Source organism: Cyprinus carpio, chromosome B2, assembly GCF_018340385.1.
Source record: "Cyprinus carpio isolate SPL01 chromosome B2, ASM1834038v1, whole genome shotgun sequence".
Classification (NCBI taxonomy): Eukaryota; Metazoa; Chordata; class Actinopteri; order Cypriniformes; family Cyprinidae; genus Cyprinus; species Cyprinus carpio.
The window spans coordinates 30,812,533-30,827,037 of record NC_056598.1 but is presented as its reverse complement, the minus strand read 5'-3'; the positions used below and the strand labels follow the sequence as shown (position 1 = coordinate 30,827,037).

The following is a 14,505-nucleotide window of genomic DNA, read 5'->3' as shown; positions in this document are numbered from 1 at the left end:
GTGCCTTGATGAAGTCGCTGATTGTGAACAGGTGAGGGTGATTAGTACTCAGGGGAAAGTGAGCGTTGTGGATTGGCTGGGACCGGGCTTGCCAGGTCCCTGACACTACCCCCCCCTCCAGGGTCCGCACCAGCGGGCCTTACTCTCCGACGTCATGGGGGTCTGCCTCGGGGCCGCGGAGCGGGTCTCTCTGGATGCTGGGCATGGAACTCTGTAAGTAGATTGGGATCGAGGATATCTTGACGAGCTACCCAACACCTTTCCTCTGGTCCATAATCCTCCCAGTCCACTAGGTATTCTATTCGCCCACCACGACGCCGGGAGTCCACTATTTCTCTTACGGTGTAGATGGGCTCGGTGTCAAAAGGTGGTAACGGGGGTTTGTCATCAGGGACTGAATCTGCAGAGGGAACAGGTACAGGTAAGTGATGGAGTTTTAGCAAAGAAACATGAAAGGTGGGGTGGATTCGGTACTGTGCGGGTAACTGGAGTTCAGACAGGAACCACTTTGGCAAGTTTACTTGAGTTTATTAAACACAATTTATCTTTGGCGGTATGGTTCCTTATGGGGGTTCTTACTCCCAGAATAATTGACATACAAGAGCTGTAACATTAACCCCCCGGAACCATGAATTTAGAAATACATAACAATTAAGTCTTTAAAACAAACATGATAATCATGTGGATGTGGCAGTGATACGTCTATCCTGTAGCCTGGTTATGAAGATGGGTGTCTCGCAGTGGTGAGGTCCATACCAGCTAAGATTTGGAAGCCTTAGTGATCTGAAACAAAGAAGACGACAGCCAGAAGGTGCACAGTAATGTGCTCATGCTTATATGGGGGAGGGAGGGAGGGTTGCGAGCCGTTTTTGAGCATACTTACCGAGCCGTAGTGCCATGTATATATGTCCCGTATCTAATAGGAGAGAGGTGGTGATTGGAGCGATTTGACAGCTGACCGCATCAGCTGTTCACAGCCTTGCCTCCATGGCCTGTCTGAACTAACGCTGCGCTCGATTTGGTAGGTAACTGGGTTGATCTGCCGTTCTACTGGGAATGGTCCTATGTATCTTGGGCTCAGTTTTCGACATGGTTGTCGTAAGCGGATGTCTCGGGTAGAAAGCCATACCAGTTGCCCTGGCTGGTAGGTAGGAGCTTGTTGCCGGTAGAACATTTTGCAAAGTGTTGGTGGCGATTTACCGCTTGTTTGAAGGTGGTGGTGTGCCTGGTTCCAAACCCTCTCACTGTTCCGGAACCAGGCATTCACTGCTGGGACCATCGGATGGCTCACCGGACCCAGGGGAACAGGGGAGGTTGATAGCCTAGGACACATTGAAAGGGGGGTTAGGTTAGTGGATGTCTGTCGTAAGGAATTTTGAGCCTATTCTGCCCAGACTAGGTAACGGTTTCCAAGGTTTTTGATTTGCGGTGGCAAAAGGTTCTAAGGAAGCGGCTGATGTCCTGGATCTTGCGTTCCGTTTGTCCGTTTGCCAGTGGGTGGTAGCCGGAAGTGAGGCTTACTGTGATGTTGAGCAGAGTGAGGAAGGACTTCCAAACCCTGGAGATAAACTGGGGGCCTCTGTCCGAAACAGTGTCTTCTGGAATGCCAAAATTACGAAATACATGGTTAAACAAATTCTGCTGTCTCAAAGGCTGTGGGTAGGCCCTTCAGGGGAATCAGTCTACATGCTTTTGAGAATCTGTCTATGGCTACAAGGATGCAGGTATTACCATCAGAAGCTGGGAGGTCGGTGACGAAATCCACTCCAATGTGGGACCATGGACGATGGGGAATCGGCAATGGGAGCAGTTTTCCAGTAGGTAAGTGTCGAGGTACTTTGGTCATGGCGGACAGGGCACAGCCTTGGATAAATTCCCTGATATCCTCTTGCATTCGAGGCCACCAGTACTTCCGCTGAAGAGCGGTGAGTGTTTTGCTGACTCTGGGATGACCTGTTCCCACAGATGCGTGCGCAGAGGAGATGAGGGACGTATGGTGATCTTCCGGGATGTAGATCTTACCCGCGGGACATGTAGGTGGAACTGGCTGGTGTCGTGACTGTTCTAGAAGGAGTTTCATCTAGGTCCCATTGAATGGGATTGACAAAGAGCCGAGTAGGGATGATGGGTTCTGGGTCCTCAGGGACTTCTTCATCGGCGTGGAGACGGGATAAGGTATCTGCTCTGGTGTTCTTGGATCCGGGGCGGTAAGATATTGTAAAGTGAAACCGGGTAAAGAATAAGGCCCACCGAGCCTGGCGAGGATTGAGTCTCTTTGCCTCCTTTAGGTATTGGAGGTTCTTGTGGTCCGTAAGTACCAGAAATGGTTGCCTGGCTCCCTCTAACCAGTGCCTCCACTCTTCCAGAGCAAGTTTCACCACAAGGAGTTCTCGAATGCCAATATCATAATTTTTCTCAGCTGGGGATACTTTCCTCGAGAAGAAGGCACAGGGCATGGGCTTCGACGCACTCTCGGAGTACTGGGAGAGGATGGCTCCTACGCCTGTGATAGAGGCGTCTACCTCCACAATGAACCTCTTCTCGGGGTCTGGGTGCTGAAGCAAAGGGGCTTTGGTGAAGGCGGTCTTTAATGCCTGGAAGGCTTGTTCCGCTTCTGGGGTCCATTGGAGGGTCCTAGGTTTTCCTTTAAGGAGAGCTGTAAGTGGTTGTGGTGATCATACTATAATGGTCGATGAAATGGTGATAAAAGTTTGCGAAACCAAGGAAACCTCTGAAGATCTTTGATGGACTTTGGAGTTGGCCAAGATGTAATGGCTTCGGTCTTTCTGTCGTCCATTTTAACCCTTTCTCACTGATGTGGTAGCCCAGGAATTCAATGGAGGTTCGGTGGGAAGACACATTTCTCAGCCTTCACAAACAAAGAGAACTGTCTTAGACGATGGAGCACTTGGGAAACGTGACGTTGATGTTCACTCTCACTGCGGGAGAAGATGAGTATATCATCTATGTATACAAGGACAAACCGCTTCAGGAACTCTCTGAGGACCTCGTCCATGGAAACTTTGGAATACTGAAGGGGCATTTACTAGACCATATGGCATTACTAGGTACTCATAGTGTCCTGCAGGGGTGATGAAAGCCGTCTTCCACTCGTCTCCCTTCCGTATTCTAATTAAGTTATAGGCGCTTCGTAGATCCAGTTTTGTGAAGATCCGAGCATCACGGAGTTGTTCTAGGGAAGATGGTACTAAGGGCAGCGGGTAACTGAACTTTATCGTGATCTTATTCAGGGCTCTATAGTCTATACAAGGTCGTTAGCCTCCATCCTTCTTGGGAACGAAGAAGAAACTAGCAGCAGCCGGTGAGGTAGATGGTCTGATGTAACCTTGTTTCAACGCCTGCTTCGACGTATTCTCTCATGGCTTCTTGTTCCGGGAAGGACAGGGAGTAAAACTCTACCCTTTGGAATGGGCTCTCCAGGGACAAGATGTATGGCGCAGTCCCAGGGTCGATGTGGTGGTAACTTGGAGGCAGCAATGGGGTCGAAAACGTCTGTGAAAGAGGCATAACAGGATGGGACATTGACAGACAACTTTTCTGTGGGGCTTTCAATAGACGTAGAATTCACTGACAAAGGAACAGGGGAATCATTAGCGGCTTGTGCGGGAAACCAGTGATTTGTGGCTAGGCAGTCGCAACCCCAGTTTAGAATTTTCCCCGTAACCCAATCAATGGTAGGTTGATGCTGAATGAGCCAAGGGCGGCCTAGAATCACATCTGCTTGACTATTGGCGAGAACAAACGGGGCAAAGGATTCAGTATGGGTATTGTCTACACAGAGGGTAATGGGTGCAATCTTGAAAGTCACATACCCCTTGTTTATCCTAGCTCCAGTTACTGCATGGATGGAGTACGGTTTGTCGGTTTGAATTCCCCAGAGATGGTGGGTCCTAACGAGTTGTCCAGAAATGAAGTTGCCGGCCGATCCAGAGTCCACAATGGCGGTGGCTGCCACATTGATATCCCAAACCTCAGAGTTACACATATGGTGAGTGGGGTTGATACAGAAAGATTGGAAAGTACTGAACTCACCAATAACTGTGGGGGACGCGATGGAGAGGTTCGCACGAAGTGTTCTCCACTGCCGCAGTAGAGACATAGCTTGTGATCTCGTCGGTGCTTTCGTTCTTCGGGGGACAATCGTTTGCCTTCAATTTGCATTTTCTCTGGTTGCGGATCCGGGATTCTCTCAGGTTGGCTTGGATGCGAAACAGGAGTCGGGGCATGAGTTTCCTGGTAACAGGACTGGGATCTCAAGTGAACTCGGAGGGCTTGTTGCATGAATTTCTCCAATCCCAGATTATCATCGTAGATGGCGAGCTGTAATCGTAGAGCGGGATTTAATCCTCTTCGGTAGACCGTTAGAAGTGCCTTCTCGTTCCATCCGCTCGCCGCGGCCAGAGTTCGGAATTCCAGTGGAATATTCCGACACCGTGTGGTTACCTTGTCGCAGGTGCAGCAATTGATCGCTGACCGAAGAGTCTCCCACAGGGCGTCCGAATACTTCTTTGAAGTGACTAAGGAAATTCTGCAAGGAAGAGGTGAACGCGGTTTCCTGGAACCACAATGCTTCAGCCCATCTCAACGCCGCCCCAGATAACTGCTGAATAATAAACGAGATCTTCGACCTTTCGGCAGGGTATTGGTGTGCATGCTGCTCAAGGGTGAGTGAACATTGTAACAGGAACCCGTTGCAATCCTCTGCCCGGCCGGAGAAGGGCGCTGGTCAAGAGACTGAGTTTGCGATGTACACCAGTGTGGGAGCAGTGTTTGCGGAAGCCCCGTCTTCAGATTGTGCTGAATTCATGTCGGTTCTGGTCAAGCCTTCTGTCAGGATAGGCACATAAGGCAGAGGTGAGTGAATTCAACACCAAGTTTATTGTTCACAATACTAGCGCAGGGTGAATATAGCAGGAGATATCAGGTGCAGATTCTGTGACGATCACTCCGTAAACGGTGAGGTTCAGGTAAGTATGTTCGGAGACGAAAGGTCAATGCCACACAATCCTGGTTGACTAATGCTCGTCCTTTACTTTGGTATAGGATCAGATCGGTACAGCGCACTTGCCCAGCACATTCAAGACACCAGAGATCGAAGGGGAATCAGGGAACGAAGGTTTCTCAGGAATCCTGGAGACAGTAGCAAAGAGACACAGAGGTTAGTTCTCAAAAGTACGTATACGTTACGTCAAGGAGCTTCTTCGGCTGAAGGGCAGGCTGAGGACGGAAACATGAGGTCTGTTCCTGTTGGAGGCTTGACGGTGAACTGATCTTCGGGTGAGTGCTTTATAGTGCCTTGATGAAGTCGCTGATTGTGAACAGGTGAGGGTGATTAGTACTCAGGGGAAAGTGAGCGTTGTGGATTGGCTGGGACCGGGCTTGCCAGGTCCCTGACACTGATCATGTGTGTTCTGATCATTTTTGGATAATTTGTTAAGATGTTTAAATGTTAATATTATGATCCTGGTGAATGTAAATGGATAGAGGTAATTGTTTTATTTGTTTTTAGCAGATGCACAGCAGACAAACATACTGTTCAGAGATGAGAGAAAATAGATAATTTTTGTTCCAAAGATATATCAAAATACATAAATGTGAATCTTTTATAAACAATAACACACTCACTGTTTGTTGTTTTTGTTTTAATACAGTAACTGATTGATTCAATGTATTAAAATGACTACAAATTCAGGTTTTCGTCACCGCCTTCTGATGAATAGTTTGATAATATTTCATTATGATATTTTATATTTCTTAAGAAATTGTTGGTCACATGTGAAAATGTAATCTGTTTGCTAGCATGAGAACCCTGTTTTGTCCCACTTCTCAAGAATCAGTGCAATAATAAAAATAGTGATGTGAAACTACATTAAAAACTAATTGACTGATTTCCATCAACGCAAACAGCAAAAAGCAAAGAAACACACGGTCACTCAGCAGCACTCACGCAAACTGATCTTATTGTCTATATGAGTTATTATTACACATTTATTCTGATCTTATTTCACTGACAGAAGTTCAGCTGCAGTATTAATGTCATGAAGAGAAAACAAGAGACTCTTAAACATCTCACTGTTACTGATTCATCATGCAGCTCAAAGCATTATGGGTAGAATCTGTCATCAGTCTATTCTGATTCATCAACACAGTTTCACTGATGATCCACTAAGATAAACATGAAACCCAGGATAGAGCGTCTGAGTGAATGTGGTCTGGACTGTGTGGATGAGGCTCATTGTGTCAGAGACGCTGTAGAAGGACAGAGTTCCTGCACTGTGATCCACAAACACTCCTATTCTACTGCTGACGGACTTCACAGAGAGAGCAGTCTGTTTGTTATTGTGTCTGAATGAGTATCTGGAGGAAGAGCAGATCAAACTCCAGGACTGATCATTAAATCCAAGCACACACTCATCACCCTGTCCCTTCCTGCTGATGCTCTTATATGACACTGATATATACACAAAACCAGATTCACCAGCACTCCACTCCAGCTCCCAGTAACAGCGTCCACACACACTCTCTCTACACAACACCTGAAGATAATAATCAAATCTGTCTGGATGATCAGGATATGGCTGAACTGTGACAGTGTCAGTAATCACTCTGTTGTTCTCAGACAGACGGAGGAGTTTATTCACTGTGTTCAGATCCAGAGTGAGCTGACGGGAATCTGATGGAGGTAAAAACACAGGATCAGGAATTATGAATCTGTTTGATGTTTTCATGTAGCTGAACTCTTCATGTTCAGTGTATCATCAGTGTCTCAGTACAGATGAGCAGATATCATTTACATCATCAGTTATAAAACTCTTCTTTCTCCTTCTACAGGAAGAACATGAACATACTCAGAGAGTTTTTCTGCTGGTTTTCTTACTGACTTACATTGTAGGAAGTCCTTCCTGGTCCAGAGAACAATGTTGGTGAGTGTGACTGTGGAAATCAACAGACATGAACAGTGTGATTCTCATGATCCTGTATCTATTCCTAACACATTTCTAATATGATGTTCTCCATGATATGAGATGATGATAGACTGTTTCTGAGAGCAGATGAATCTCCAGGACTTTACCTCTGTCTGAGATCTTCTTGAGCTCCTCTTTGCAGAAATCCTCCAGTTTGTCTCTCAGCTGATGGACAGATTCTCTCAGAGCATCAGAAGAGAAGAGAGAACTGAAGAGATCATGATTTACGTCTGTAGATTCAGGAGGTGCTGAGAGAGACTGGAAACTCTACAGAAAACAGGGAAACATTTTAGATTACAGCCGCGATTTACAGTGAAAGTAAACAGAATTTACAGTGTAATTTTTTGTAATTACAGTGTATCTATAGAGTACCTCGGTGTAGGTATCAGTGAATAATATGCAAAGTTTGGGTAATAACAGGGTTACAACATGGAAAATTACAAATGATTTATACTGAAAGTATTTTGAAACTAAGGGGTACCTATTCTAATATTATGTGGTATGTATGACCAATATAATAATAATAATAGATTTTATTTATGGACGCCTTACATGACACTCAAGGTCACATTACATGCAAATAAAAACACATAAAACAGTTACAATAAAATCCAAACCCACTTCAAAGTCAAAAGAATAAGATAAAATTACCAGCGGTATGCCTGTCTAAAAAGATGCGTCTTTAAATAAGATTTGAAAATGGGAAGAGAGTCACTGTTTCGAATATCTTGTGGAAGTAAATTCTACACATAAGGAGCGCGTAGCTAAAAGCTCGAGAACCCATGAAAACCAGGGTCTGTATTCACAAAACCTTTTATCTTATTATTAAGAGTTCTCCTAAATAGCAGTAAAAGTTTTTAGCTAAGAGTTTTATCTTAAAACCTATTCACAAAGCTGCTGAGACAAAACTTGTACTGAGGAACCAGAGAGAAGTCTTCAGCTCAGAAGTAAGGCTCATTGCCAAAGATCATTTCAACATACTAATTAACCATGCACACAAACAATACATGATAGTCTCTGTCAGAAATCCATTTAAATAATACAATAACACAATATTATATAGCCAAATATTAAAACAAAAAATATTTAAATAAAGATTTAAAGGTAACACTTTATAATAACTTTCATTAAAAATCCCTAACAAACATGTAATGCTTCACGGATCATTAGTTCATATATATTCACATATCTAGAAATGTGAAATAATGTGCTTGTTAATGTTTACTAATTACATTATGTAATTTAAAATGCTTACAAATGTCATTAAACTTCTAATTTATATGATCATACGCATCTTGAAAATCTACAAATGATTTTAACTGATGTTATTCAATGATTAAAAGCTTGTGTTAATGCACAACACTTCTGCTGCTGTTGAGGTGTGATACGGGTTGGTTAGGGACAGGTTTGGTGATATGGGTAGATTTAAGGTGTCACGACACGCACACAGACAGGTAGATCCAAAAGCAGTATGTTTATTGGGGTGATCCAAAATCAGAAAACATCCAGGCAAAGGTCAAAATCCAGGTAATCCGTCCAAAACAAGAAACATAGACAACATCCAGAAACACGAGAAACCAGGGAACCAGGAAAACACAGGGTGACATTCAACAAGGACTCCGTGACAATGACAGAACAACCCGGGGTATTTATACACAGGGAAATGACAATGCTAACGGGGAATTGGCTGAGTGCAATGATTGATAACCACGGACAGCTGAGTGCAATGAGCAGTGAAGAAACAGACAAGACTATGGGAAATGCAGTTTCTAAAGTGGGGTGACGATAAGGGGAAGTGAGACCTCTAGTGGCCACCCAGGGAGACACAGAACAGACACCGTGACACTACCCCCCCTCTAAGGAGCAGCTTCCAGATGCTCCTCAGAACAAAATAACCAAAAAAACAAAGAGACCAGGAGGGAGGTGGACTGGTGGAGGCAGAAACAGGGGGAGGGATGGCGGGCCAGGCCCGTGTAGGGGAACTGGGACCGGCAGCGATGGCTCCCCTGGTAGCCCAGGTGGCTCGGTCAGATCAGGGGACCATGGTGGACCCGAAAGTTCAGGGGACACACGAGGGACCAGGCAGTTTGGAGGTGGCCACGGTGGACCCGAAAGTTCAGGGGACCACGAGGGACCAGGCAGTTCAGGTGGCCACGGTGTATCAGTCCATCCCGTTGTGCAGACGGCCAGGGAGGAATTCGCCATTTGAGTGGCCCGACTGGAACCTGCCAATCAGGGAGCCAGTAAGGAGCAGGCTGTGGCAATGGCCCGGTCACGGCATTGGGAACGGCATCAGGAACGACCTCAGACAAGGGCACCGCCCTCGGGAACGGCCTTGGACACGGGTATCGCCTCCGGAGCCATCTTGGGCCCCGCATCGGCCTCCGGAACAGCATCGGCCACCCGCCTCTGGAATGGCCTCAGGAACGGCATCGGACAATGACACCGCCTCGGGAACGGTCTCAGGAACGGCCCTCAGGAACGGCCTCAAGAACGGCCTCAGGAACGGCATCGGACCAGGACACCGCCTCGGGAACGGCCTCAGGAACGGCCTCAGGAACGGCATCGGACCAGGACACCGCCTCGGGAACGGCCTCGGGCACGGCCTCGGGAACGGCCTTGGACAAGGACACCACTCGGGAACGACCTCTGCATCGGGCAACCACCTCAGGAACGACCCTCGGCCTGTGCGCATCGGCCACCGCTCGGGAACGACCTCGGCCTGCGCATCGGGCACCGCCTCTGGGAACGACTCGGCCTGCGCATCGGGCACCGCCTCAGTCTCTGGAAGCAAACTCCGGCACCACCTCGGTCCTCTGGAACAAACATCGGGCACCGCCTCAACCTGCGGAACGGCCTCGGGCACCGCATCAGGAACGACCTCGGCCTGCGCATCGGGCACCGCCTCGGGCACCGCCTCGGTCTCTGGAACCAACTCGGGCACCGCCTCGGCCACCGCATCAGGCACCGCCTCGGCATCGGGCACCGCCTCGGCTTCGGGCACCGCCTCGGCTTCGGGGCACCGCCTCGGCATCGGGCACCGCCTCGGCATCGGGCACCGCCTCGGCATCGGACATTGCATCGGGAACCGCCTCGACCACCGCATCAGGCACCGCCTCGGCCTCGGGCACCGCCTCGGGCACCGCCTCGGGCACCGCCTCGGCATCGGGCACCGCCTCGGCATCGGGCACAGCCTCGGTCATTGCATCGGAGACCGCCTCGGGAACCGCATCGGGCACCGCCTCGGCCTCGGGCACCGCCTCGGCCTCGGGCACCGCCTCGGCATCGGGCATCGCATCGGGCACCGCCTTGGCATCGGGCACCGCCTCGGCATCGGACATTGCATCGGGAACCGCCTCGGCCACCGCATCAGGCACCGCCTCGGCATCGGGCACCGCCTCGGCATCGGGCCCCGCCTCGGGCACCGCCTCGGCATCGGACATTGCATCGGGAACCGCCTCGACCACCGCATCAGGCACCGCCTCGGCATCGGGCACGCCTCGGCATCGGACATTGCATCGGGAACCGCCTCGGCCACCGCATCAGGCACCGCTTCGGGCACCGCCTCGGCATCAGGCACCGCCTCGGGAACCTCGGGCACGTCCACCTGGGCGGCAGCGGCCCGCTCTGGAACGTCCTCCTGGACGGCAGCGGCCCACTCTGGAACGTCCTCCTGGACGGCAGCGGCCCGCTCTGGAACGTCCTCCTGGACGGCAGCGGCCCGCTCTGGAACGTCCTCTGGACGGCAGCGGCCTGCTCGAGACCCCCTCCGGGCTTTGAGGAACGGCTGAGCCTGTCTCCTCCTCCTCCGCCCTCTATGATGGCGAGCCGGTGGCTCCTTGACGGAAGATCAGGCGTTGAGTCAACCATCCTGTGCTGTGGTGCTGGGCTGGCGGCCATCTTGTGCTGTGGCGCTGGGCTGGCAGCCATCTTGTGCTGTGGCGCTGGGCTGGCGGCCATCTTGTGCTGTGGCGCTGGGCTGGCGGGCCATCTTGTGCTGTGGCGCTGGGCAGATGGCGGCCCATCTTGTGCTGTGGCGCAGGGCTGGCGGCCATCTTGTGCTGTGGCGCTGGCTCAGCAGACGTGACGTGAACACTCCTGGGAACCTCTGGGATCTTGTTCAACCTGGAGAAGTAATTCAAAAAATGTCTCCGTGACCATCTTGGACAGTGGCGCTGGGCTGGCGGCCGTCTGGCCTCGTGGCGTGGGACTGGGTGACCACCTTGTGCTGTGGCGCTGAGCTGGCGTCCATCTTGCCTCGTGGCGCTGGCCCTGGCTAGTGGCATCATGGGCAGTGGCGCCACCATGGCGGACCTGCGCTTCTTTCTCCTCTCCGTCCGCCATGGTGAGACAGTGGCTCTGATCCATCCCACACGAGCCCCAGATCGAAGAGGGGCCATGGTTGAGAGCGATGCTGAGCCTCCTCACGACCACTCACTCCTCTGCGACCCTCCCGGGGTCCCACGAAAAAGTGACCAGGCGGGTTCCTTCAAAAGGCCATCCTTCTCTCCCGCTCGATGGCTGGGGGAGAAACCCCAAAAAACATACCGCTGGATCTAGGCATGACGGAGTCCTTCTGTCACGACACGCACACAGACAGGTAGATCCAAAAGCAGTATATTTATTGGGGTGATCCAAAATCAGAAAACATACAGGCAAAGGTCAAAATCCAGGTAATCCGTCCAAAACAAGAAAAATAGACAACATCAAGAAACACGAGAAAGCCAGGGAACCAGGAAAACACAGGGTGACATTCAACAAGGACTCCGTGACAATGACAGAACAAACCGGGGTATTTATACACAGGGAAATGACGATGCTGGAACGGGGAATTTGGCTGAGTGCAATGATTGATAACCACGGACAGCTGAGTGCAATGAGCAGTGATTGAAACAGACAAGGACTATGGGAAATGCCAGTTCTAAAGTGGGGTGACGATAAGGGGAAGTGAGACCTCTAGTGGCCACCCAGGGAGACACAGAACAGACACCGTGACATAAGGTTTGGTAAGTGGTCAACAAGTGTACAGGGGTCAATTTTATACACAGTTCAATAACACAATACAACATTTTTATAATAAATTCATCATATAAATAAAAAAAATTCTTGAAAATTTGCTGAAATGAGTCTAATAAAAATCAATAAAAATCAATTTTATAAAGTTTGAAGATCATCTGATCCAATTTTGATGAATGATGATTGAGTTCACTGATTTCATCATTATGTAGAAAATCAAAAGGAAAAATGAGGTAAAAAGCTGAAATGTTAGTGAAGTTTTGAACTGTTGGTGGCGCTAGTGGTGTTTAGCAGCTAAATATATCTTCCAGAAGACAGAGCTGATAGAAATGAGAAAGAGATTTCCAGAGGTGAAAGCTGTTTGAAAGCGGCGTCTCTTTCAGAAGAAGATGATCAGATGAGAGTCTGACTGATGATTATATAATAAGACACTCATGAAATGTTTCTCTGTGAGTCTCTGTCACAGCAGGATCTGCTCAAGTCCACTCTGACCCTGTTCTTCTAGATCTGTGTTACCTGCAGGAACTGGATGTGATCCTGTGTATGTGAAAGCTGCTTCAGCTCAGCGTCTCTCCTCCTCAGATCATTGATCTCCTGCTCCAGTCGCTCCAGTCGTTCTTCAGCTCGACTCACTGCAGTCTTTTCCTGATCTCTGATCAGTCGTATCAGCTCAGAGCGGCTTCTCTCAATGGAGCGGATGAGCTCAGTAAAGATCCTCTCACTGTCCTTCACCTGCTGTCTGTGCAGAGCGCTGTTAGGACACACAGTGATTCAGCTTCAGTGAGTCTGAACTGAGACGGAGACAAACTTCTCTTCTTCTCCAGACTCACCTTATGAGACTCCACAGTCTCTCTCAGCTGCTGAAGATCTTTCTCTCTTTGCTGGATTCTCTGCTGGAGCGTCTTCTGCGTCTTCTTCAGCTGCTTCTGCAGGACAAACAGATGATAGTGAATCTCACAGAAAACTACTGCCACTAAATCATCATGTGAACAGATGAATCCTGGAAAAGTGGAGCTGATAAAAAATGACTGTATGTTCAAACTCCAGAAGTGATGATCTATTACAATCATCTTACATGAATCAACATGAAGATTAAGGCACATTTCACAGCGCTATTCCAAACATTAGAAAAGTGAAACTAACACAGGCGTAGAGCTTCACACTGACAGTGTTTCTTCTGTGTAGTATAGTTTGCTTTATGCCTGACAGATGTTTATTTTGTCAAAGAAAGGGTGAATAGTTAATTTCATTATTTTATGTTGCTTAAGGCCTATTTTGTTTTAAAGAAAGTGATGATAAAGGTTTACGGTGCATTTTCAGGAAAAAGTGAAACTCTTCTTGCAGCTACTGTTCATTTCTGCTGTCGTGTGTCGTGTGAATGCTGTGAGCTGTTAATATGGTGCAGATAAAACATATGAAACGAATGTCCAATATTTCATCAGTGTCTAGTGTTAAATACCTGTTTCTCTGTCCTCTGGTCTAAAGCTGGTACAATGTCATGGTTTTTATGTTCAATAATCGTACACAGCACACATATACATTTCTGATCAGTGCGACAGAAAACCTCAAGGAGCTTCTCATGTTTCTGGCAGATCATCTCCTGCAGTCCTCCAGTGGCTTCAGTCACTTTGTGTGGTTTACGTGAATGAAACTCCTTGTGACGCTCAAAATGAGTTTGACAGTAAGACTCCAGACACACCAGACAGGACTTGACGGCTTTGTATTTTCTTCCAGTACAGACGTCACACTGCACATCTCCAGCTCCAGCGTCACAAGTCAGCAGAGAGTCTGGTCTTCTTCAGTTTCTCCACCACTTCAGCCAGCATGGTGTTTCTAGCTAAAGCAGGTCTTGGACTGAAAGTCTGTCTGCACTGAGGGCAGCTGTAGACTCTCTCCTGATCCTCCTGATCCCAGCAGCCTGTAATACAGCTCTCACAGTAACTGTGTCCACAGGGAATGGCCACTGGATCCTTCAGGAGATCCAGACACACTGGACACAAGAACTCATCCTGAAAAACTCTGGCTTCTGCCATTTTACTGCATGAACACAGAGACAGAGACACACAACAGCTCAACTACACTTCAGTTTCTCTTTCCCTGAACTCATGTGATTCCTGTTTCCTGGTTCTGTGTTTGAGTCACGTGTGAAAAACAGGTGTGTCTGTGAGTCTGTAAAGCAGGTTTCTCATTCCTGCTGAGTTTAGTTTCAACACACCTGACTGTTATTAAAGAACTTGACTTGGAAAAATTATTCTCCTAGAATAGAAATTGGGAACCCTGGTAATTAAATGTCTTCTAGATTTCAGTTTCAGACAAACACTCAAAGAACACATGTAAAAAAAAGTGTCCACTGATGTCTGTTCACACTGTCCGCTTGCAGCCCTATTTTTTTACCGTGTGGACGGTAAACCTACAATAGCACAGGCGCAAAGTGAATTTTGAAACAGATTGAGTCTACTCAATGGTTCTGCATAAGTGCATAACTGAAGTATAGATGGGGCTT

General features: G+C 48.3%; 1 long non-coding RNA gene and 1 pseudogene across 1 annotated transcript; both read right to left on the bottom strand.

The window, feature by feature from the left end:
* Window positions 1–6,298: 6,298 nt before the first annotated feature.
* LOC122136284 lies at window positions 6,299–7,125 on the bottom strand. The gene is made up of 3 exons (XR_006154070.1): window positions 7,094–7,125; window positions 6,907–6,954; window positions 6,299–6,694 (listed from the first exon to the last, which is right to left on the bottom strand). It is a non-coding gene; the product is annotated as an uncharacterized LOC122136284 (long non-coding RNA).
* A 95-nt stretch (window positions 7,126–7,220) lies between these two features.
* On the bottom strand, window positions 7,221–14,276 carry LOC122136282 (annotated as a pseudogene).
* Between the last annotated feature and the right edge of the window lie 229 nt (window positions 14,277–14,505).